The following is a 21,235-nucleotide window of genomic DNA, read 5'->3' on the forward strand; positions in this document are numbered from 1 at the left end:
TGTCTTGGTTGGCAATATTCTTCAGTGCAACTCAAATATTAAAAATACTTTTAAATGTCTGGAATGAAAACTTGTTTAATCTTAAGTATGGTTCTCTTAAACTTCTTCAACATCTTTTAAAACACAGCCAGACTTCTTCTACTTGGAGCTGAAATCCCATTTTGTCAAATCTTTCATAAACTAAGAAAACTGCTATTGCTGTGGCTGTGTGCATAAACTCACTGGAAATACACACTTGCTGTACAGAAACAGTATGAAGTTCACTGTAGAAATTAGCCACTTTGACTTATGTGGTCAACCCTGTATAAAATGTGTATAAAACTGAAATCAGACACTCCCCTCTGCATTCCTCATAAGATTGATCTATGCAGTTTACAGTTTAAGAGCTCAGGTGAACCTGAGAGAGTGGCTGCAATTGCTTCTCATTTCAAAGATGATGCTTTATTGTCAAAGATTAATGGCTGGGAATCTCTCATCACCTCTGTTTGTGGAGCTTTTGTATCTCTCTCCAGGACTGAGCCCTGGACGCAATTGTTTTGGTGAGCCCTGAAATTCCCAAGCTGCTTTTCTTTTCTGCAGAGTGATGCTGTCATGATTTATGAAAAAAGCCAGCTCTTGGAGTTTGTTTTGCTTGGCTTGCAGACAAAGGACTCCAACCCCATTTTTGAGTAGAGAAAGTTTAGGTGGGAGGCTTTATGCTGTGCTTTTTGAGTGGAAAATTTCGCAGCTAAATTGAGAATAATATTTTTCTGTCTAAACTGACCTTTATACTGATACATCCTCTGTCATTTTGGGCCCTTTTAAACTGTGTCTAACTTCTGCAGGTTTACAGTTCTCCTTTATCACTTGCAAGGGAGACAAAAGTCCTAAGGACCCGTTCAGAGATAGACACTTTTGTTCCTCTTTAAAATAAAATGGGACTGTGCTTTGGCCTGGCTTCCAGCACCACCTGTTCTGCTGCCAGGTCTCCATGCTGTCCTTTCAGCATGGTCTCATCTGGGCATGCTGCATCCACCTGATCTGGGTTTCCTGAGGGCACTCGGCAAATTTCTCCTCCTTGGCACCTCTGCCATATTTTGCTTGGCCCATTCCTTGGCTTTGACAGAACTGGGACATTCAGCTGCTTGTCTGAGGGGAGGGAGTTGTGGGAAAAGTGAATTTGTGATGCCTGAAAGGGAAGATGCTTTGTGTAGTTTTGAGGAATGGACATTTTGAAAATAATGTAGTTCATAAAAAATAATGGAATTAGCAGTAACATAGTGGAAGGAATTCAAAAGAAAACTGCTAATAAGGCCTGAAGCAGATTTTTTTTTTTTTAATTCTCTTTCTCCCCAGTCTGACCTCTTGGTAATGGCACAAGTAACAAATATTTCTCACCATACAGTGGCAAAGTGGCTCTAACTGTTCTGCCTTATAAACCCCACACATACCATGGGGGGATATCCCTCACTCTGTAACAAGGTAATCTTACCAGTAGGGTGGGTTTTTTTGCTTGTTTGTTTTTCAGTGATGATACTATTCAAAGACAAACTGATAGTTTGAGGCTTGCAATTTCTTTCAGCACTGGAATTGATGCAGAAGCTTGGCATCACTTTTGCTTTTTTTTCACATTAAGAAGGGTAATTAATTAGAAAAAAACTTTCCACAAAATAGTCCATCACAGAAAGTGGTGCTGGAAAAACTAAGTGGATGTCTACCATCTCCCATCAGGGCTGCAGGCTCTCAGCCCACCAGTTTCCCAGGCCAGAGACACCCATCTCCAGAGCTTTTGGCTGTGGAGCAGCAGGTCACAGATGACTTCAGGATTATGATTTATCCTATCTTGGAAATTTCAAAATGCTGGGCTTTTCTGTTTAGTGGCTATTTTAAACCAAAGTGAAAACAAATTTCAAGAACACATGAAACACGTGGAAAATGCTGGGTGGAGATCATGCCATCTCCAAGGTTAGTTTCTGCCTGTGTGACCCTGGGTCATAATTATAATTCTGTGTGTGTGTGTCCAGGTTAAATAGCCTGAAATACTGCATGTCCTGTCCCCCCACTCCGAGTGGTGTGCTTCCAGCAGCAAATGGGAGGTGGATGAGGTGGATGTGGCATGAGGAATGCTGGGAATGCCCGAAGGTTCCAGGCTTTCTGGGGGTATTTTGGAATACACTGTAAGGAAAAAGATGATTGCTGATGTCACATCATCTATCTTGCTGTTGGGGAAGCAGCCTTTGGAGTGAACTATCTTCTGGAAAATGCCCAGGAATTGTCTTTGAGCAGTCCCTCCAAAGCCAGCTGTCAGTTGAATGATGTGGAGGAAGAGTATCTGCTTCTCCAGCTTTATTCAGCAGTACCACAATACCCTCCTAACTGAGAGTGCACAGCCCCAGGCAGTGTGTTTCACCACTGCCCTGAGCCAGAGCTGTTCCACAGCTGAGCTGACAGTAGTGAGTCCCTTTGGAGCACTGGTGCAGTGGGGAAGTGAATCCCCCACTCTCTGGTGTGTTGGTTTGGTTCACAGAGCAGCTCTCTGTGTGCAAACAAGAGTCTTACGGGAGGAAACCCCAGTGGAAGCTCTGCTCTGCACCTCCTGGCATGAACTTCCCCAGTCTCTGAAATCCAAGCCTTTGAAAGCAATTTGTAAGCGTTAGCGTTTCGTGGTAAATCACATCCTATTATTTCGAGTTTAGAATCCACTGTGCTTTGTTACTCACACCAAAAGCACTTCCAGTGATGTTTTAAGAATGAGCAGAGGGAAGGGATGATGGCAGTCATGAGGGCTTAGCTGTAGAAAGTGTTTCCCGTTTTATCTGGTAGAAGTGGTTGGGGAATCCCAAGAAACAAAAGGCATTCGTGCCCCACCGCGGATTAATGTCACGGGATTCAAGTGACCCTTTTCCTTTAGATTTGTTTGTAGATCCCGCTATCCATAATAGTAACTGTGCCTGCAGTTATATAACAGCTTTATAAACTCCATAATGCACCACTGAAATAATTAATGTGTGGACCACTACCAGGCAATAATGCTTAATCAATTTGTCCATGTTTGGAAGCTTCCAAACAGTCTTTTCATTCTTATTTTCCCAGCACAACTCACTTTTATGAAACCTGCTTTAGAGCCTCTGAATTTTAGGCCAGAACCAGAAAGAAATATATGAAGAACATCTGTCATCTGGATTGCATCTCAGCAGGCAGTTTGTCTCTGTAAGCTTAATCTGACCTGGGCTGCTCCAGCAGGCTAAAATGTTTTTCATAAAAGGATGTTAATCAACCTATCTCCATTTTCTAGATTAGAAGATGACTTATCCCATCCTTCTCCAGTGTATAGCTTAATTCTTTATCTGTTATAGCTGAACAGCTCTTATTTACATCAGCATAAATTGAGAATGATTCACATTAAGCTAATGTAGTTTCAATTACATGACAGTGGTTCAAAACAGGGAGGCTGAGATGTATTGGGGATTCACATAATGTTTTGAAATCACTTTAAGTTTGATTTCTTAAGGTTAGCAATATCCATCTCCTTTAGTAAAAGAGATAGTCCACCTTTTGGAGTAAATTTGTGTCTCCCTTTTCAACATGATTCTCTTGGCTATTGATCAAAACAGTTGAATGGTTCGTGTAAACACTTCAATGGGGCCAAATCTTTTCCCAGGGAATTTTTTCCTAACTGGTTCCTTTGGAATGGTGCATGTCTTCTGTGGATCACCAGTCTGAGCACTAATGTGTAGAAACATTTCCATACCTTCTGCTATTATATATGAGAAATTGTTTTTCTTGTTCTGGCCGTGTGAAAAAGTACACAACACTCTTGGTTTGCAGTGCTGTTCCTGAGTCCTGTCCCACTGCAGAGTTTGGCTTGCCTGCCTGTGCCTTGTCCATTTTTCTCCTCATACCTTCTAAGGAGTGCAGTATTTGGGGGGTGCATGCTTGGGTCCAGAAGACACTTGTGTGTGTATCTTTCCCAAACTTCCGTTTTCCTTCTCCTTGACTCCTGGTGGACCTGTGATCAGCTGAAGTAAAAACAACCAGCTGAATGGCTGCAAAATTCCCCAACTGCCAGTGATGACCCTCTTGTACCAGCCCCATTCCTGCTGCAGGGTATCTGTTTCCCCCCCAGCGGGATGAGTAGGCCAGGAGGGATGTGCAGAGCTGCACCCCATTAGCCAAGATGATGTGGAAAGCCTCTGGAGAATTTTCATGGCATGACTGGACAAAAAGCTCTGGGTGGCCTGCTCTAGTGCTGGTGGTAGTGTTGCTTCAGTTGTTGGGCTGGGCTAGAGTCCACCAAAATTCCCCTCCAACTGATGTTTCTATGAATTTATGACATTTGTTTTGTTGGAAAACCAAACAGACATTTAACTGAAGTTGCAAATAAATAAATAAAAAGTACAGAAGAGCTACAGTGCAAAGTAAAAGTAAAACAGAGCCATGCAGGAAAAAAGTGAGACGAGGGAATGTCCAGATGTTTTGCAATAAATTCTAATGATAGATTTAAGCAAAAAAAAAAAAGACCAAAGACAGGCTTTTGAGCATCTTAAGGGAAGTAAGTTATTTATTGAAGTTATTGTTGAAGTTAATGGGACTCTACAGCAAGAAGATTGCAGGAGCATCTGTCAAAAGCTGCAGTGACAGATGTGGTAACAAAACAATAGCCAGAGAGGTGAAGGAGAAACAGAAACGTGTTACAGCTGGAGCAGATGGAGGAAGAAATGGGTAAAACACAATGAGATGTTGCAAAGCTTATTTTTTTATAGCTGTTCTTCAAAGGTGATGTCTCACCTTCAAAGACCCATATCTTTGAAGACAAATCCTTTTGGCCAAGGAGTCCTTGACACATTCCTGTACAAGTGACATACAGGGAGATGGCCATTGCTGTGCCCCTGCATGTACTCTGGAGACCAGCTCCAGGGAGGTGCCATCCTGCTCTGCATCGGAGAGCAGTGACCTGAAGGGCAGGCTGCAGCATCTAACACCCTGTGGGGCAATGCCTGTGGTCACTGGTTGTCTTCCAAGGACAGAAAGCACTTTCCTGAGAGCTATAGCCAGGAAGTATGGAGCAAATGTTTCGGGTAGGGGAGGGAGCAACAGTTTCGGGTAGGGGAGGGAGAGAGAGTGTGGCTCTTCCTCTTCCACTTGAGGGTAGAGGGTGGAGTAATTCAGGATGCATTCTTGGTGTTATTTTGGACACTGAGAAAGCCGGATTTCTCTTCTCTTCCTCTTCTATTTATTTACTCATTTTTGGTTGCCACATAGGAACCCCGGGGAGGGCAGGCTTCTTGCAGCCCAACCCTGGGAGCTGTTGAGTGAAAATTATGTAAATCCTGAGAACATTGTCTGTGTGACAGAAGCTGTTCAACAATGATCTTCCTCTGGTATGACAAGGATTCATTAAATGTAACTGCTTGTGGTCCAAGAAGGGCAAAACAACAGGTGGAGGCGCTTCAAAAAGCAGCTGGAATGTGGCAGCCGATGTCACCCGAGCCTCATTTGCTCCAATAATGAGAGGCACAGTGATACAAAACCAACATGGCATTTACAGTTATGGCATGATAAATGTTCTCCTGTGCTTAACAGCAGATCACATAGTTTTTATTCCTGTACATGTAGATTAAAATAATTTGATATGAGCCCTTGCTTTGGCTTGTCCCAGTAATGGCCAGGAAGTCTTTGTAATTTGGTCAAGTGCACGAGTGAAGCGGCTGTCGGACAAAGCCCCTGGGGTAGCTGTCATTTGCTCAGCTGCCCACTGTGATGAAGTGATTTGGTGTAGCTATGGACACAGCATGGCAGAACAGGAGCTCTGTGTGCCACAGGGAGCATGGAACTTTGTGGTTTCTTTCAGCGGTGAGACGATCTCCTCCTGGCCAGCTGGCAAGCGTAGGAAACCAGATGATGTTTGTGTCCTACAACAGCCATGGGCAGGTGCATCGCTTCCAGGAGATGGCCTTGATTATTCCATTGGAAGAACAGCAAAATGAAAGTTATCCAAAAGCCTGGTGTCCAGGAGAGGGGAGCAATACCTGAGTAGCTGTTCTGTAATGTGACCTCCAAAGCAAATGCTTGGACCTGGCAGTATGTGCCATCTGTGGCCAAAGGGACCAGCAACTTTCCTGAGATTATTTTGATGAGGAGTTGTCTTGGGGTGACTTCATGATGTGTATCCCCTATTGCTGCTCTGTGCCCAGAAATTAATTTTGTGCCTTTCTGTGCCTTTAAACTGAGCCTGAGAGGGGGGAGAGGAAAAAACCGAGCGAACTTTTGTGTTTGAGTTTGAGTTTGTGTCTAGCGAATTGTTCTGTGAAGAAACACTTGGAAAAGTAAATGATTTCAAAGGTGACACAGACTTTGGAAGGAAAAAACATTTGGCCTTCAAGGAGGAGCAAGAAATAACCCAGGGATGCTGATTATACCATTGTGACTTAAAATAAGTCAGTTTAATTCAGTGTCTGGCTGAGTCTTAAACCAGGCATACATTACATACTGACTGTTGAAAATTACCTCTTCTGGAGAAGGTACAAGGGGACACGCTGTTTCAGAGCCCCAAAATGTTGGCATTTGCTTTTGTTCTGCTTGAACTTAAAATGGCAAGTGCCTTTGCAGTGGAGAAGAACAGTACAACAGAAATAAACCCCCCCCAGCACTGCCTGAGGAGTGCTGTAACAGCTGGCTGGAGAAGTAAGGCTTTCAGTCTCCTGTAGTTAAAAAAGCACTGTTTAAAAATAATTAATTCCCATTTCTGGAGCTAAAGTATCTGATTTGTCAGATTAATACACAAACTCTTCCAGTGCCAGTGGGTCCATTTACCCCAATATTTATTGCATCTAAGCTTTCAGGACACTGATCATAACCACAAATGGAATACAAGGGCAATAAGTCTGTGGTGTACTCAGAGCTGGGGAAAAAGCAAGCAAGCACGAAATATCTGTGGTTTGACACAGCAAAGGACAGTCTTTGCTTGGGGATATTCCAGTTGAGCATATTGATTTCTGAAACAATTAACACATGGTTCCTCATGATCCATTTACTCTTTCTACCAATATATGTTCAGGCAATGATAGTCCAAAATCAGGACTGCTCTGGCTTTTACTGTGGTGAAGATTTTAGAGGGAATAAAAATTATCATATCAATTTCAGACAGCATAGATAAATTATTAAGCATCCTATAAAAAGTGAATTCATCACTTTTAGAGTGAGAGGTGGAATGAAAGGAAAATGTGTTGAGCTAAAGTGTAAAGGCGAGTTATGTCCAGTGAGCACAACTGGTATATGAAGCTAATTGTTCCACTGTTTTGAACAGACCCGAGTGAGAATATCAATTAGAAGAATTTTATCTTTGAAACGTAAAATTGTCTTCAGCATGGCTCAGGCTTGGAATCCCAAGAAAACAGGCCAATGAAAGATATAAAGTACAAGTTTGGGGCGACATATGGTTGTGACTATGAATCAATCCTCTATAATAGTATTGAAAAATGCATTTTATGTAAGTTAACAGTAATATTGTGTTTCATTGACCAGGCCTTATTGAAAATTCACTAAAGTAAATTGCGTTCTTTGTGTTAATGGGCCATCTTAAATGTTTTGTGTAGAATGATTTGAAGTTTATATGGCGAGAAGAACAAAGAAAAGAAATGTTGAGGTGTTAGTTCTGTTAAAGAGTGTCTATATTTTCAGGTTTCTCTAGCATACTGTGGTGCAAATAAAATTGCAGATGTGATTTAGACAGAAAAGGAGATCTGACATCTCAGTATGTCTCTGTACCCAGAAAACAACTTGTACAACCAATAGGTTGCACTCTTTGAAACTATATTTATAGTCACTTTTTCCTGTGGCATGGGAGAAAGCAGACTGTGAAGGTACAAGGTCATCCTCCTCCTGTTTCTTGTGTACATTGGCAGTCATCTTCCAGCACAGAGTTTTGAAGATTCAGCTGGGTCATGCCCTCCAAGCAAACTGGGATTCAGGCTCCTTTCCATCCTCAGCTTTGTTTTTCACTTAGGCAGTCGTTATTCCAATGGAGGAAGATAAACAGGAGCAAATCCCCTTATTTTCCATGGCGTTTTTCCTTTCACCAGCTATAGGCTGTGAGTAACTGAGTATATGAACCAAGAAAAGGAAGGGAGAGGGGTTAGGGAAGGAGGAGAAATAGCACAGTGACTCACCCTGTCCACTATCTGTCTGAAGATTTATATATTCCCTTCTTAAATATAGAAATGATTTCATTCAATTATTAAGTCTCGCAATCTAAACACTGGGTACGAAGGGGGCTCCTGGATGCTGATTCATAGTGATGGTTCTCTAAAGGAAAACTGGAGCAATCATGTATAATCTCTGCAATAAATCTTGACTAAAGCAGAAGATATGTATTTAGAAATGCTTTTATTCAGTGCCTGTCACTTCTGTGCCCGTTAAGCTGTCAGAAACACTAATGACAACCGATGGGTGCTCTTCCACAGAGATTGTCTTTTGGGCTCCAGATCCTACTCAAGTGATGGGTTCTAAAGGATAACAAGACTTTCCTTTAACCTGTGGAAGCTTTGTAACATCCACATAATCCAATGGGGGTTTAATATTACATGTTTGGAGGCTCACACTGTGCCAACTGCTCCTGGTAGGTCATTTACTCACACAGACTACTTATGGTTTCAAGTGGTGTCTCACTCACTTGGGCAAAGGGACAATAACCCATCTTTAAAACAGATAGAGGCACAACCCAAAGGTATTGAACACCAGGTTTTTGTGTGGAACTGTGGGATTAGCTCATCTTAGTGAGCTGATAAGCAGAAGCACGTACTTGTTGGATGGTTGCAGGGAAGCCACACTGGCAGAAGTTTCATTAGAGGTGTTGAAAATGCCACTGTGTCAGCAAGGTGATGTAACGAAATCAGCGAGACTTTGCTTTTCGTGGTTTCTGCTTCTCCACCATGAGAAGTTTTGATAAGAACAGTTTGAGGGCTGCATTGGAAGATTGAGGATGGGAAAAGGTGCCAGGAAAGACACTGTCAGGTTCTGAGTAAATTAATGCATCTGAGTGGCCCTAAATTGCCATGGGAAGAGTTTTGAAACTCCTGGAAATTTCCCTATTAATTTTAGGCTCTGAAAGCTAGGTGGGAGTCAGTAGTGGAAAATATTTTATTTCTATTGCAGAAAACAGATGATTGTCCATCTTGTAACTGTGATGGTGAAGGCAGATACTCATTTAGTGCTCTCCTTCCAGACTGATCAAGCTCTTGGTTGAAGGGATCCTTAGATACTGAAATCAGAAATCAAACAATGCATCCTTCGTTCAGAGGCGTTGAGGAAAAATATGGTTGCACTTTGAACAGTGTGTGTTACTATGTTCCCTTTACTTTTTGCAGGCCAATGATCTGTGTTTTATCTTGGTTTTTAGGAATTATAAGCATTTGTTTCTTCTTGCTTGCAAAGCTTCACTGACACATGCAACTTTTTCATTTTGTAGTGAACCTGTTTCATATTTCCAGGATCAACTTTCTCATTGATTTTCCGGAGGTAAAATGCCATGAAGAAGGAGAGGCACTAATAGCTCTGGTTCCCCTTAAACAAGAGCTTTGTGAGCTTCTACCATGCCACATTAATCCAGCCCCCTTTATCCATAATCTGCTTTAATTGCTTCACTCCTTTTCCTGGCTGCTTACCTGCCTCATATTCACTGACGTTTCTTTGCCATCAGGGACTGTGATTGAAAGTGGGAAAGCTGCTTGGCCATCAGACCCTATCAATCCAATTCCTTCCTGGGATGAGATGAGAGCTTAAAACCTGGAAGATGAAGTGGTGCAGCAGTTGTGGTCAACCTGCCGCTGACTCCTGGGTGATGGGGCTGCAAAGCAGAGACTTTGCTCTCTCCCTCTAAAGCTGTTCTCTTTAAAGGGGGTGAATCCTCCCTGGGAGACAAGGGAGAAGAAAGACAGTGAATGGGAATAGGTACAGGCAGAAGGGCAGAGGTCTCAGATGAATGCCCAGAACAAGCTGCAGCACACAAGGGTGCAGTCAGCCAAAGGGCTGAGCCAGGAGTGGAGGGAGTGGAGGCAAGGACACCATGCTCCAGAAGGAAGCCTTTAAATCTTTTGTTCCCCAAACTCAGGCAAAAAAAGTGAAAGAATGTTGGAGTTTATTTACCTTCTTAGTTATTTCGAGGGCAAGCCTAAATCCACTCTTGTCTGCAAAGGTAGCAGAATCTTTTTCTCAAAAGCCATTCTGAGTGAGTGAAAGAGAGAAGGGAGTGTGTTGGCATTCATACTAATACTTACTGAGATGCAGAGTTGTGTAGTGAGGCAATTCTGCATTGATTAGATTGCCCAGCAGTGCAAAGCATGTGAGCATTCCCTCACCTAACCAGTAGCATTGACTTACCAGGTATGTCTTGGACAGCAACTATAGAAAACCACTGTCATTTGCACTGCAACTGCCTGTTATAAAAGAGCATTCTTAGGCAGGGAGATGAAGCCAAAAGTAATCTGATCTTTTTGAGCATCTATTTTGGACAATTATTGCTGATTAAATTTATTAATAACCACTCAGGAGCATATAGCTTGCACTTCGGATTTACCTTCTGTGGAAAGGTAAGTCTGTATCTGAACTTGGAACAGAAAAACAAGAAATACATAAATTTGGGTACCATTTGTTTCTTAAGATTCACAAAGAGTTTGCAACAAACCATGGCAACACCGGTGCTATTTTTTTTAGCAAGGGAGGCTAAACAGTTTCAACTTGGAAGTTTCACAGCCAGCAGTTGATTTTTAGAACATATTGTGGTTGTACAGAAGGAGGAGCTGAAGACAGGAAAAGTACTGACCCTGAAAAGGGTAACAGTGAACTGTGAATGATCAGTGTAGTCTGATTCATCTACAGCATTAATGTCTATCTATAGAAAGATCTAAGGACATCAAGTGCTACACTCACCCAATAATGCCAATTATTTGTTGACTAGATTTGTCATCATCATTACTAGGGTTACATTAGAAAAGCAATGTCCCAGATGAGATCAGGGTTTCCTTATCAAGATGAAACGCATACCATTGGCCTGCCCAAGGTAAAATGGAACAGATTAACATATGTTTTGCAAAGTGCAATCATATTTTTCTACAGTCTTGGTAAAAATGCACTGTAAGTTCTTGCCTGCTGAGACAGGTTTGGATCAGCTCTAGCTATATGTACATACTGGTCACAATCAGATACGTGTGCATGTCCTTTGCAGAGAAATGAGAAATTGGATATCCCATACTCCAGACTGGCTTCTCTGACTGCTTAGGCAAGGTGAATATGGGGACTCTGATTACCTCATCCTCTTTGGAAAAAAGCTGACCCACAGAAAAATCACAGGGTTGTGCTGTTTGGAGCCCAGCCTCAGGCAGTCCTGCTTCTGCCATCTGGAACTGGCACCAGGGCTTCCAGCCTTGCCTCAGCCCCCAGAGCCTGGGTGGTACCCAGAGCTGCTCCCTGCATTCCTCTTCACCTTGCTGTAGCATCTGGGGCCAAAAAGGAGTTTCAACAGTATTTTGAGGGTGGGTAGGGCCAGAGATATATGTTCCCATCTGTATTAGTTCTTTGCTGTGAGGTGATGAGGCACTGCCATGGGTTGCCCAGAGAAGCTGTGGATGCCCCATCCCTGGAAGTGTTCAAGGCCAGGTTGGATGGCACTCTGAGGCACCTGATCTAGTGTAAGGCGTCCTTGCACCTGGCAAGGGTTGGAACTGGATGATCTTTAAGATCCCTTCCAACTCAAGCCATTCTATGATTCTGTGATATGATCCTATGATTCTACGTAGAGCAACATTTTAAAATGAATTTGTGGAAAATGTTCACAGGTAAACTGATGAACTAAGGGCCCAAATTACCCTTCCCCTGCACAGTTGCAATTTCCAGTGCATGGAGGGGAGGATGTTAAGGACTTGAAGGCTGGTTTTATAAGAGGGGCAGGGCATTTCCAGCCTGCCCTGGTTGAGCTCACACCTGGAGCTGTGCCCCTCCCGATCACTTTTCTTCTGCTTGATGCAGAAGTGTTGCCCTGAGGAAGGCAATGCATTTGTGTGGCACACTAAGGAAAGTGAAACTTGCTCCCTGTAGGCAATCCTTTGCTGTAAAGGCCGGGAGAACTTCTCTTAAATGTTTTTCCTATAAATGGTATACAGTCAGTTTCCACAGCAAAGGCATTGCTCACCTGGCAGAGCCATCCCTGATGTTACTGAGCATGAAGTTATTTTCTGTATGCATGTACTTGCTTAGCAGGTCCCCTTATTTATTATCTGCTCGGGTAAGCTAATCAAATCACAAGGACACCACTGTGAGAGCAGCATCGTCATCGAGTAGGTCATGTGTCCTTGGTCTTGCAATCAAATTCAAGTTAACAAGGAGCTCGGGCTGAGCTGTATATTCTGGCCCCTATGTGTGACTGGCTTAGCTGCCTGATAACCAAGCTGCTGCTTTCTGTGTGCTGCACATCTGCTCAAGGTGCTTGGGGCTGCAGACAGGACAGACAGACTTTCCAGGTCTGTTACAGCACTGACTGCCAGCCTAGGTGTCCCTGTGGAATCCTGCTCTTGTGCTTTCTTTTTATTAACCTCACAGTCTATGTGATCTTCTGAAGTAAAGACTGGGTCACTTGTTTGCTTGCTTGCTTTTTCTGTGGACAAGCAATACCTTTCTTCTCCCCCAAATCTGAGAACAAGCTGCTTCTCCTGGTCCCCCAAAACTTCTCTTGAACTCCCTCCTTTCAAACCAGAGGGAGAATGAACTGCCTCAGCATTTAGAAATAGTTTGAATGGGGATTTCATTTTGCCCCATTTAAGACATGGAAGAGTCCCTGAATCAGGATTGGAATGAGGCCTGTTTCTCCAGTGTGACTGAAGTTTAGGTCCAGAGTTTTGCCCCAGGATCTGGTCTGTCCCTCTAGGGTGACATCAGCCTGGTAAGTGCAGGCGTGCTTTTTTGTCCTGCAAAGGAAACAGGAATACCTTTGTATTGTAGGGCAAAGGACAGTGTGATGTTGCTCAGATGCCACTGATTTGCAGAGAAATCACACATTTGGTGCAGGGGAGCTGGTGTAACTTGTCCGTCTCACACACATGAACCCAGGTGGCTGAGATGAAGCCTATGAAGATGTAGACAGTAAAAGGTTTGTTAAAGTATCACATGGCAAGTGTGTATTATGTGTTTGGCTGTTCTGCTGGTGAGGGAGCCAGCAGATGAAGTCCTGAGGGATCAGTTACTGTGTGTGTAACCCTTCTGCCAAGGCATGACTGGCAGCAACAGCAGCCCCAGTCAAGTTTCACCCCGTTTGAAGACCCTGAGCTCAGTGGTCTGTTTTTCCTGGCAGAAACAATTGCCTGAAGAAGCAGAATTTTGTCAAGGCGAGGGAAACAGGAGAGTGTCCAAATAAATCACACCTTGTTCCTTTTTCCTAAAGAATGTCTAAATTAAAAAACTTGAAACAAAGTTTCCTTAAAAATCTAAAGAAAGATTTTCCTAAAAGCCTGGAACAAGGCCCCCCTCATTCTCCTTCCCCTGTCTCCTCCAGGTTTTCTATTACTGCTGTACCCTTAATCTGGAGGTATCTGGGAGACTTATTCCCCGCTATGTAGCACCTGGAGCCGTAGTTTAGTGTTGGGCTTGGCAGTGCTGGGTTAACAGTGATTCCAGGGTCTTAAAGATGCTCTCCAATCTAAATAATTCTATAGTGAGGCAGCCTTTGCCCTGTGGAGAAAGAAATTGCGAACTTTCTGTAGCAGGAGGCAGATGCAGAGGCCCCTAAGCAGAAAGATGCACAGAACGGTACCAGAAACAAACCCAAAGACCTTGACTTCCAGGAAGAAGGCTTTGCTAGGTTTTGGTCTGGGGTGTGCTTGAAGGAGAGAGAGAAGAGTAAGAACAGACACATCAGGAAAAGTAGCAGAAACAGCTATGAAACACTGATGCCAAGAAACAGAAAAACCCCCTAAAAGTAGCTTTTGGCAACAGATTCCCTCTGGTGCACAGGGAAGTAGGGCACTGCCTACTGTCCCCAACTTCTTCAAAGGTTTTACTCCTTTCAGTTTCTCTTCATCCGTGGGGTGACTTGAGTGTTTGCATACAGCTGGTTAATGTGTTCTGATGTTCAAAACAGTCCCAGAGGGACTGAAGTGAGTAGGGAATGAGATTTTGGGAATTAGAGGGAGGCTGTTGGGGCTCGGCTGAGCTAAGATAATTCTGAAGGGAAAGGATAGTTGGGTATTGAGGGGAGAAAGGCACAGGGGCTGGGAAGAAACAGGAAGATGGAAGACTGTGAGTAGAGGGCATGGGTCTGGCTTCTGGGGGCTTGTCCCATCCCAGGAACAAGCACAACTGGCTCTACCAGCTCTACTGGTGGGGCAGGCTCGGCTTCAGCAGCAGGTGTGGAGTCAGGCCCTGGTTTCTCTTCTATCTGGGGCACTGCTCGTTTGGGGGTTTTAGAGACAAACAGTTCTTTAATCCATACATTCTGTTGCTGTACTTTTTCATCCTTCAGAGGTTAGGAGAAACACAGTCTGGGAAGAGAGCACACCTAAAATCAGCCCTGTGCGTGACCGTGCTGCGCGAGCTGCCCGCATCAGGTACTCACTCGGTGATACCTCCTGCCTGCATGAGATAAAGTTTGGTGGCAGTGCTGTGGCTGGGTCAGGGATGTAACCCTGCAGGCATTTAACATCCTGGAAGCTTGATTAATGCTGAAGGGAACACTGAGGTGCTTTAGCTCACTGCCATTTTCACTTCTCATGCATCAAATGTGTGGAAGCATGCCGTGAATGCACAAAGAGGAATATTTAATAGCGATGATGTAATATCGAGGCGCTGGCTCGGTGGCTCTCTGGCATTATTCAACACATCTTTCTCAGCAGAATGATGGTAGTGAAATGAGATTTCATTAAAAGAGAGCAGCTCAGTGTATCGTTAAACATTCAGAGCAACGTCTCCATTTCCTTTCTGATGCTGTGGTGCTGAAAACACATCCCATCTCAAAAGCAAATGTTTAACTACAAATGTAATTTGTGAGAAAATAATTCTTTTTTCTTCTTTTTTTTTTTGCCTTTGAAATCTGCTGAAAGCATGCATATTAGCAGAGCAGCCTTTCTTTCAGGGTTTTAATTTTCTTTTTCTTTCAAGGGAGCTGCATAAGAAAGTTGTTCGAGTGATTTCTCCCCAGCTATTCTGTTGAGTGATTCTTAATTACCCTCAGTGTTTGAAAGGTGAATGGTACTCTTACATAATCAACATTAATAATTCAGCTTAGTCCAAGAAAGCTTATTGCAGCTAGTTCTTTGATGCCAGAAAACCTCTACTAAAGCATTCTTTCTCAATTTTAATTCATAAGCTCCTAATAAAGCCAGTCCAACTAAAGTATTTTAACCTGACTCCTACACTTAAAAATGCAGCCGAAATTATTTCAGAGGGCTGTGGCAAATAGGTATTGTAAATTTTAGTAGAAATGTAGTTTTTCACTCTGTTTCTGAATCTCAGGATTGTTGTCCTTGGAAGAACAGAAATAGTATGTATGGAAACACACTTTTCCTTCCTCTCTTTCTGTGTGCCTTTCTTCTTTCCTAGCTGTCCTCTCTGGTGGAAATGCTGCCCTATGACGTGATTGGCATAAACAGAGATGAACAGGGAGGGTGCTCCTTATATCAGGAGCATGAAAGGTCATGCAGGATTTCTAGAGTAACTTCCCATCACACTGAGCCATCACAACCCACTATTACAGAGTCAGCACAGTTACTGAGAGATAATGCACTTGTATTCTTTTATCAAGGTAATGATGGAAGGAACGCACTGACTGTCTGGTCCTATCAAAATTGCAATGTAAAGAAACTCCAGGGGAACAGAAATATTCTTCTAGCCTCCACCATTCTATGATAGACAAGACTCTCCACAGGAATAAGTTTTATCAGGTCTGATGGTGCCATGCCATCAGAAGTGTTGATGTCAGCATGGCCCATGAAACCTAGTATGAACAGGGAACCTCTGGAAACACTTATTTCTTTGACACTACTGTGCTTTTTAAGAGCAGCTACTGGAGGGGGATGAATGGATTGCTGTCAATGATCTGCCCAAGTTTTCATGTGTTAATTTACTTCCTTCTACACTAGCTCATTTCAGAGGGGTGAAGGTGCATATTTGTCTTTTGGTGATGCAGTGGGAAGAAGTTGGAGGTACAAAAGGAGGTTGGCAAGCTGGAGTCTTTAAAGACTCAGCTGCCCATTTCCTGCAGGGACCATATGCCATGGATACCTGTTGAGATTCTCACTGGCTAGAGAAAGAAAAATAGCTTCCTTTTGCCATTCAATCCTTTATAATTATTACTGAGATTTTCAAAAGTTGGGAGAGTCAAGGGAGATATTTGCTGTTTGAGCACCTGCAAAAATAGTCACTCCAGCATATACAACAACAACAAAAACATTGGGAACATTTCTGAAAGGAAAACATAAGAGTTGCCTCTGCCTGAAATGCCTAATCCTGCAAATGTGTTTTGTGGGAGTACCGTCATTCCTTAGAAGTATCATAAAGCTCAGCTGTTGGAAGCATTTTTTCCTTACCTGTGGAATATGATAGTCCTGGTGAACATTTCTTCATCCTTTCCATTTCAGGACTCTAAATAACATATTGACCCATGGTGGTTGAGAGAACTCATTTCTATAGGCAGAAACACCCTTTTTGCATTCCTCAGTTTTTCCAGCTTTCAGACTGGCATAGTATTTGCAAAACCTGTAGATACATTGGAAAGATCACTGGCTTGTAAAGTGCTGTGATACATCAGGCTGTGAGATGCTGCAGAAGAAGAAAATACTTTGATTTTTCTTTTTCACTCCTGTAATATGCCCATAGGTGTTCTTGCTTCAGTGTTATCTTGATTCTGGGAGTCTGTCACTGCTTAAAAAAATATAGTGTTTTTTCAGACTTGATCATTTACCTGCCTTCAAAAATTTGTGATTTCATGTCTTGGGTTTGAAAAACATTTGGCTGGCATTGAGGAAATGTTAGTTTTGTCCCAGTAAGGGGAAATAATCCATGAAAATGATCATTGTAGATAATGCAGAGCAGAAGTAGCATGCAGAATGCTAGTGAGGACAGCAGGCAGTTGGCACTTGAGTTTCCAGCTGAAGTAAACCCACATGGCTTGGCACAGACCAGGTGCTTCTAGAATCCATGGTGGCTCAACCTCCACAGCCCAGTTAACACCACGTGTTCAGAGTTCCCGTCTCCTCCCTGCGCTGTGTTCTCTACTGCTGTGTTTAACTCTGCCAGGTTTTGAAGTGGATCGTTTGCCAGCTGAGCCGTTTACTTCAGCCACCTGGAAATGGCTGTTTGTGTTGTCCTCAGTGAGGTGGAAACCACCTGAGAGAAGGCTGGAATTCACTGGTGGCTCCACTGCTCTCCCTGCCCCAGGAGGGAGTTTCTGACATAGCCAGGGTGGATGGTCTTGTACAGCTTTCCATTGTGGATGACCAAAGTACTTTTTTTTCTTTTTACTGCAACATTTGTTATGAAGTTTTTGAGAGTTCATTAGCTGTGTTGTAGCAGTCTAGGTATTAAATATTACAGTGATTTTTTGGCTTTTAAAAGAGTCTAGAAAAATGTTTATTATAGGCTATTTAATGGTGTTCATTTCATGTTCATCTATTCAGCATTATGCTTCATTAGCTGTGGGCTTGTTGGATGACGACATGTAATCAATCATGTACCATTTGTGGTTATTCTGCTCATCAAGCCAGATTTATTTGTTTTGGTTTCCAGACTGGAATGCATTTTTCTTGTGCTTTTGCAGTGCTGAGCCATAGATAAGACCAGTTGTTAGTCTCTGAGAGATCTGTCTGCTCAGGAAACTGTGCGAAGCAAACAAACTGCCTCCTTAATTAAAAGGCTGAATTATTGGCTGCTCCTGGTTTGAATGAGTACATGTCATCTTTCTCTCAAATTAATACATTATTACTCACATGAGAAGTCTGATTATTTTCGGTGGGAATTCCTAGTTAGTGCTGTGTGGGAACACCCAGCAGAAAACCTTGTGGCTGTTACTGGTTATCTTTGCAAAGTAGTCTTCATGGAGGCCCCGTGGTCTTCAGGAAAGGATGAAGTGCCATTTGGAGCTCTGGCAATGGTACTGGGGAAGCCTTGGGAACCCCACATCCACTGTACATTTGGAGGGATAGCGCTGTAAGCCCTTTTTAAAAGATGAAACATTAGTCATTCCTTATGGCTACATCTTGTGAATAATTTATAAATGTTATGGGTGTTGGGAAAAAAATGTGCAGCATAGATTTCCAGAGAAAAGAGGGAGGAAAGGTAAGGTCTCATAGAGAAAAGATGTAAGTTAGGAAAATTGCCATTACCCCAAGAAATCCCTCCGACCAGTAAAATACAAAAGTTTTTTACCCACTCCTTCCCACTGTAAATTTATTTCTCTGAGCACACAACATTTTTGAGGGTTGGAAAATCTGAGTCTGGATCAGGGAGGAAGCAGTTGGAGTTCCCTGCAACAGGCAAAACCAAAGGTAATTGTTAGCTCTGCATGAGCATGAGCTAATCCAGAGCCCGTGCTTCATTCCAGTTCTTACTGGCCAAGAGCAGCTGTGAATAGACAGAAAATGATACAGTGCTGCAGCCAGGGCTCTGGCTACATGGGCAGTTCATCATCAGCTCAGAGAGAGCTGCTCTTCTTCTTCTGCCGTGGAGCTGCATTCTTAGCGCTGCTCTTTGCAATCTTGTGACTTTCTCTTTGTGCTGAATAACAGTTAATTATTTTGTGAAATCCACGTGGAGATGCGTAGAGTCCTCACTGCTCTAGAGTCATATGATGTTGAGCAAAAAGCCAACAATTTTGCTGCTGGAAAATGTGAAATACAGCATTATTATCTGAAGCGAATAGCCCCACCGGTTTTCTATTTGTGTACATGTACACATGACCTCTTTTGACTTTGAAGTGTAGTTGAAAAGAGAAATCCATTTGCTATTATTTGAATTTCAGTCATGCCTATATAGAAAGAGGAGTCCCTTTGGGATAAACCTGGTAGCAGTCACTACCTCAAAAGTAAAATTGAAGTAATGGTCGAGTTGAGTGGGGACAACTGGGGAGACAGAGTTGCTCAAGGTCATAGGAAAGAGGTAAGATAAGCAAGGTGTGCTGAGTTATGCCGGGTAGGAGAGCTGCTAGGCCATCTGCCTCTTGAAGGCATGGTTCACCTCTTCTGCAGCCAATCCATGGGATCTCTTAGATTGTGAAGATCAGCTTCTGCTCCAAATCAGGTGGCAGGGACTCGAGCCGGGGTCTCACACATATCAGGGCAGCGTTCGGTGCAGCAGTCTTGGGACACACTGGGTAGTATCCAGTTTGGCCATGCTTCAGCCCTGTGGTGCATTCATACCACGCTGGTCAGCATGACATGGGAATATTTCAAATATGTGAGGAGAAAGGGGAACAACACATGGGGACATGACGCGGGAGGTTGCTTTCCACTTCGATTCAGCATCCCTGGTTTCTTTCATTTTAACTCTGGTGTGGTATTTACACCTCTGCGTGGGTGGAAATGGCAGCTTCATGTCTTAATCAGCAGCTTAAGCCTGCTGGTTTTGAAAAGTTGTTGGTGTGCACAGTGATAGACAGGTGTAGAGTCATCCTAGCAGTCATCCATTGGCTGTCTGGAGAAGAGAAATGCTCCATTTTACCCATAACTGTGCTAGTTTACAGAGAAACTCTGTGGTTCAAAGAGTAACCATTGCTCCATCTGAACAAAAAACTGGCGAATGTCTCCAGCAGCAGCATGGGCATGGTGAGGAGACTAGAAGATAGAAGATTTAGGGTGTAAACATACCTGTGTATCACACAGATACACACTGACCCACCATTTCCCCCAATATTTGACCAACTCCATTGATGGGAGCTGACCACAAGTGAACGGGACAAAGTTTTTGACTCTCCCTGTGCGTGTTTTGCTCAGCTCCACTGGAAAAGCTTCTAAGAGCTATTTGCTCCTAATCATTCTCAAGCAACGAATGAATGGGAAAGAATCTTACTAGAATGATTTAGTGTTCGTCACGCATAATAAATGAATGGAGTTATTCACTGGCAGTCACACATCTCTGGCTAATCCCCTTGAAGGTCACTCGTACCAGTCACCAGCCTCTCGTCACAGCTACTGCAGTAGAGAGCAATGTATTGAGGATTGGGAGCTGTTTAAAAACGTGGGATCATGTCTGTCCACCAGTTTGGGTTTGTTCTTCACCCTGATTCCTACACCTCACATCATCAAGGACTAGCAAAGGGAAGACCAGAAACAGATGAAAATGCAGTAACACTGTTTGAATTATTAAATCCTCCCAGCCTAAAAGGAAAGAGCTGTCAGTGTTAATCGTTCTCTAGGGAAGTCAAAGCAGAACAGTTTGTTCTGGGATGTCCTCTCATGCCCAGATATTACACTAACCAGTTTGCAGGGCATCTGCAACAGCTTCCTCTTGGTGCAAAACCATCTGACTGGAGGAGAACTGGATTGCAACATATTATTAGCATTTTTATTATGTGCTACTTCAAGTTCTTCAAAAAATCCCCTGATTTAAATTTTGCTTTGTAATTTCCTTCCTCAGTTCCTGAGTCAGACAACACCAGAGGATAACAGCAATGTGACCTCACCAACAAGAAACATCAAGGAAATGAGGCTATTGTAACGATCTGGAAGGTGTACGTGGGCACTGCTCACTCCCTGGGACTAAAAGAGACCTTAATTGTGTTACCACCCACCTCTCACAGCTACAGCACTCTTCTGGTGACTGTTCCCTGCCTGAGTGGGTCGGAGCACCACAGGAAGTGGTAATGTAAATGGATCATTTGCAGTGTACTAAAATTATACTTTGTGTTTCAGCCTAAGGGAACCCCAACTGTATTACCCGCCCAAGGGCATATTGCCTGCCAAGGTGTGGCTGAGATCTGCAGGCACAAGGCTGAGAGCTGTGGATAGTGACACGAGTAACACGTTGTCCCAGTTTGACAAGGATTTTCCCTGCCAAGGGGTCTGTGAGTTGTTTGATGTAGACAGGTACAGAACTGCTAGAAAAGGCCATATTTCTTTATTTCGTTCCCATTTCCCATAGGTGTGAGGTGATCAGAGCACCTGAAAGGCAGAAAGTGATTAGAGACAAACATTCTTTCTCTCTCTTTCTTTCTTTCTTTCTTTCTTTCTTTCTTTCTTTCTTTCTTTCTTTCTTTCTTTCTTTCTTTCTTTCTTTCTTTCTC

General features: G+C 43.2%; 1 long non-coding RNA gene across 1 annotated transcript in view; it reads left to right on the forward strand.

The window, feature by feature from the left end:
• Positions 1-20,811, forward strand: part of LOC121675868 — a 131,655-nt gene extending 110,844 nt beyond the window's left edge. Inside the window, exon 7 of the long non-coding RNA XR_006020255.1 lies at positions 20,590-20,811. This is a non-coding gene — a long non-coding RNA (uncharacterized LOC121675868). The remainder of the gene's footprint in view (positions 1-20,589) is intronic.
• Positions 20,812-21,235: the final 424 nt, after the last annotated feature.

Source organism: Corvus kubaryi, unplaced genomic scaffold, assembly GCF_017639235.1.
Source record: "Corvus kubaryi isolate FWS band 111438036 unplaced genomic scaffold, C.kubaryi_AGA036_p1.0 76, whole genome shotgun sequence".
NCBI classification, from domain to species: domain Eukaryota; kingdom Metazoa; phylum Chordata; class Aves; order Passeriformes; family Corvidae; genus Corvus; species Corvus kubaryi.